Genomic DNA, 4,936 nt, shown 5'->3' with positions numbered 1-4,936 from the left:
GTTATTGTGTATTATTTTGTTTTATTGTGTTTTTTGCTTTTTGATGTGTTTTATAATGCTTTGATGTGCTACCAAGTATTATTATGTTTTGATACGCGTTATTGTGTATTATTGTGGTTTGATGTGGGTTTTGTGCTTTTAATGTGTTTTTTATGGTTTGACACATTATTGTGTATTATTGTTTTATTGTGTTTTGATGTGTTTTTGTGTTTCGATGCATGTTATTGTGTATTATTCTGTTTTCATGTGTGTTACTGTGTATTGTGTTTTATTGTTTTAATGCATATTATTGTGTATTATTGTGGTTTGATGTGGGTTTTGTGCTTTATTGTGTTTTGACGCATGTTATGTTTTATTGTGTTTTCATGCATATTATTGTGTATTTTTGTGTTTTGAAATGTATTATTGTGCATTGTATTTTTTGTGGTTTGACCATAGACTGTATAAAAACATGGACGTAGTGTCCGTGACGTCACCCGTAGGTTTCCGAAGAGCGTTTTTGAAGCTCAAAGTGGGCGGAGGCGGCCGTTGCCATCTTGGCAGCGCGGCACCGCGCGTCACTCCCGGATAATCGAAAATGGGCAAAAAGGCGGGAGCTGGTTGCTGAAGCCACGCCCACCTAGCTCGACGGTGGTGACAGCAGTGGCAATCCACCTGTCACTCAAGTGGCCACGCCCTTAATTATGCAGAACTTTAAGGCTTAATATAATTTAAACGGATGAGTTGTAAAAAAATTCACCCCCCTCACAGTTGTCATGAAGGGCAAAATTAGCTATATAGACCAAAATAATTTTTTGAACCAGGCTGTAAACATGTTTTTTTCTGCTGTAAAGTTGGGCATTTTAACATGGGGAGTCTATGGGATTGACTCCCTTTTGCAGCCAGCCTCTAGCGGCCAGTTGACGAATTACAGTTTAAGTCACTTCCTTGTTGGCTTCACGAGAGAGAGCGGGAGGTTGCCGCTTGGGTTTGACACATTATTGTGTATTATTGTTTTATTGTGTTTTGATGTGTTTTTATTTCGATGCATGTTATTGTGTATTATTCTGTTTTCACAGCTGGCCAATCAGAGCACACCTTGCTTTTCAGACCGATGAGCTTTGTAAAAATCGAAGCGTTTCAGAAAGGCGGGGCATAGAGGAGAAACAATAATGTACAGTATGTGGAAAATAATGTGTTTTTTGAACCTTAAACCGCATAAACACATTGCATTACACCAAATACACAAAATAATGTTCTTTTTAGCAGCATCATATCACCCCTTTAATACTATCCTCCCATAAATTTTGGGTCTGAAAGGGAAACTCCTACAAATGCATATTCAATAAGGTCAGGCGCAAAAATAACTGTGTCCATGCCTTTTCAGCGCTAATTCTTCACTGCGCGTCTTTAGTAAAATCTGACAGTGCTATTTTAACGCCAAAAGATGGTTTGCGCTGGCGCAAGCTGTTAGTAAAACTGGCCCATATAGTGTATTATTGTATTTTGACGTGTTATTGTGCATTATTGTGTTATATTGTGTTTTAATTCATATTACTGTGTATTGTTTTGTTTTGAAATTAGTTATTGTGTTTTGTATTTTTTGTGTTTTGACACATTATTGCGTATTATTGTGTTATTGTGTTTTAATGTTTAAATGCATGTTTTGTGTATTACTGTGTTTTCACATGTGTTACTGTTTATTGTGTTTTATTGTTTTAATGCATATTCCTGTGTATTGTGTTCTGAAATGTGATTTTTTTGTGTGTGTGTTTTATTGTATTTTAATGCATATTATTGTGTTCTGAAATGTGTGTTTTTGTGTTTTATTGTATTTTGATTCATATTATCATGTATTATTGAACTTTGACATATTATTGTGTACTATTGTGTTTTACTGTGTTTTGGCATGTTATTGTTTTGATGTGTTTTTGTGTTTTGATGATTGTGTTATGTCTTGTGTAAATGAGTCTCACCTGTTTCTCCAGTTTCTGCTGTCTGAGGTTCAGACTGTCGTCCTCCAGCGTACTGAAACACAACAAACAACATTAAAAACCCATTAACACACACTTATACCATCCCATGTTGAGACTAGAGAATGAATGCTGCAGTGTCATCTGTCAGTCATTGCGTTGCTAGGCAACCGATAGACATCCAAATGAAAGAAAATCAATTTCTCACGTACACACATCTATACATGACTGTGTGTCTAAAAATACACACACCCACATAAACACTCACACCGCAGAGACCGGAGAAACATTTCAGATCTGCGTTAAACGAATAAATATGAAGCTTGTTTTTTTTGTTTAAAGCATCACAACATACAATAGTGAGTTTGTTGTACCTGGTCATGGCGGCGGATGCGAAGCTGGAAGAACTGGAGGCTCTTTGTTTCCATGGCGATGACAGACAGAGAGAGAGAGGGGAGAGAAACACAAGAGAGGAAGAGTCAGTGATGAAGATGACGAATGAACACACACCTGAATGAATGTTTCATGCTCACGGAGGTAAGGTGACACACAAGCTGTCTGATGTGACACCTGTGTCGCCGTGGCTACCAGCATCAACATGACAACTTGAGGTAACACCCCACAAACACACACACACTAACAGATGCTCTCCAGTAAGAAAGAAAGAAAGAAAGAACATTAAAAACACACCTATTTCTTACATGAATTGAGTAAAACGAAGTTCATTATCTATAACAGAGCACAGCACCCTTCCAAAACACCAAACATTCACAAACATTTCAGTACAGGACGCAGCTTTATAAAAACTAAAATCAATCAACAGTCTTTACAATGGCATTAACAATTGATACAAGTTTACATTCCTGATTCTGTTCAATTGTATTTCTCCTACTCGTGCATATTGCCATTTTACTTTTAACCAACACAAAATTTAACAAAAGACACTCTCTCTGTCATCTCCTCTAATATTTAACACCAAAAATAAAAGTGAAAAAAACATTTTCAGCAAGCAATTCAAACAAATTAGAAAGACAAAAAGAAAGATCAAATGGATGAAATGAAGCTATATCTATCAATCCATCTATCTATCTATCTATCTATCTATCTATCTATCTATCTATCTATCCATTTGTACCAAATGTAATATTTTTAGGAATCAATCACAGGCAACAAAACATGTTTTCCCATCAATGTTTATGATGTCAATTAACCCTGCATCCGTCCATCCATTACTTTATACTCATTCACTTAACATGCTATCTATCATTATAGAGGAATCGATATCCATATTTGGAAACAACAGCAGCGTCATTCAATAACTGAAACACTGTGAACTTAATGAGTGCAAACACACAACATAGCGACTGTCCTCATGTGAATCCAAACCACACACTCCTTTATATGAAACACAAACTTTCAACACTAAACCTCTGTTCTGTCTCTTGTGTGTGTGTGTACCTGTATGACCAGCGGCTGTAAGCGGGCTGAGAAGAGCTCTTCACCGTCTCCATGTCGTGTGTGTGTGTGTGTGTCTGGGTTTGGGGCATCTCTACCTGTGCAGGTCATGAGGGAACACACACATGACAGCCGCAGGTGAGCCCTCAGGGCTGCTGCTGTTACTATGGCAACAACATCCCACAGACGCCCTTTGAAAAGCATGACGCTGCCGAGCGTTTGGTGTCACTCTGAAGTGTGAACTCTTCTCCACGTGAAACCCGCCAGCCGAAAACTACACACACGACTGCAGAGCACGACTGCAGAAATGCATGTTTGACATCTGCAATATAGCATAATGTACAACTATTTAACTCTAATGTGGTTTTATTGTTTTCCTCAATCATTTTTGAAAACAGTCCTAACCTTCTCTAAACTGTAAGTGCAACTGTCACAACTGTTTTATGGGACATCACATTTCCATTGCATGTATGCATAGTAACTCACCTAAAACATCTACAGTTTTTCTCAGTTTTCCTCGCTTTGGCTCAAATGAGAATTTTGTTTCTCAAAACAATACGCTCAGATTTCGGAACAATTTGTTTCTTTTTCCAGCTAGCTTTATATTTCTAATGCATTTTTGTGTTTTGGCACAAAAGTACATTTGTCTACAATTTACATAAATGCACATGGCTTGTTGATCAAAACTGTTGAGTGCAAAATCTCTAAACATGTTTTCATCATGGGAGCCATCAAATCCAAATTATCAAAATCTGTCCGAAATATGTGTATATTTCATAAATATACAATTATGATTGTGATGTCTTCTAAATTTACAACTGTTTGTGTGTGCTACAGTATTGCTTTTCCCAGTAAACTTTTACCTACTGTTGAAATCTGTATCTAAAAAGTTGAACAGACAGACAACTTAATATATCATTATAGACTAAACATATCATTAGTAAGCGGTCAGTGCAAACAAAAGAGAAGAACAAAATAGATATTGTTATACAACAAACATTTCCAGAATTGACTGCCATGCTGAAACAAACATCTAAACATTTTGAACATTTAGACCAACTGGCCAATTTACTGACATAATAACCAGGTTTTGAAGCATGAGTTTAATTTTTTTGGTTGAGTAACTGCATATTAAAGACATGCAATTTGGCAGTTATGACAAAAATGACAAATATGGCCAAAAATGATTTAAAGTATTTGAGAAAAACTGAAAAAACTCCTTGCTTAAAGTGTGCAAATTGTAGAAAGCTGTACTTGCTCTTTTGCACAAATGGGCCAAAATATGTGCAATTTGCTTGAATTAATAAGAAATTGTTCAGAGATGTGAACTTTACTGGGTTAAGGGAAAAAATACAGAACAGAGTCAACACAAATAAGAAAAATTAACTGTTTTGTGCGAGTTACTACATTTTGCAGACATGCAATAGAGTTAGGGCTGAACTAGGGCTGGACAATAATTCAATATCAATATGTATCGCGATATAATTTTTTTCAATAACGGTGATATGATTTTTAAACACATTTCCGAT

The 4,936-nt window shown here is 36.3% G+C and overlaps 1 long non-coding RNA gene across 1 annotated transcript in view; it reads right to left on the bottom strand.

Moving 5' to 3' along the window:
* The window catches only part of LOC107658983 (uncharacterized), a 23,164-nt gene that overhangs the window by 2,259 nt on the left and 15,969 nt on the right, over window positions 1–4,936 (bottom strand). The window contains exons 2-3 of the long non-coding RNA XR_001630860.1: window positions 2,327–2,368; window positions 1,956–2,007 (exon numbers count right to left, since the gene is read on the bottom strand). This is a non-coding gene — a long non-coding RNA (uncharacterized LOC107658983). The remainder of the gene's footprint in view (window positions 1–1,955; window positions 2,008–2,326; window positions 2,369–4,936) is intronic.

This window comes from Sinocyclocheilus anshuiensis, unplaced genomic scaffold (genome assembly GCF_001515605.1).
Source record: "Sinocyclocheilus anshuiensis isolate Anshui unplaced genomic scaffold, SAMN03320099.WGS_v1.1 scaffold283, whole genome shotgun sequence".
Taxonomy (NCBI): domain Eukaryota; kingdom Metazoa; phylum Chordata; class Actinopteri; order Cypriniformes; family Cyprinidae; genus Sinocyclocheilus; species Sinocyclocheilus anshuiensis.
The sequence above is the reverse complement of the archived record's forward strand: the minus strand, read 5'-3'. Positions and strand labels throughout refer to the sequence as shown.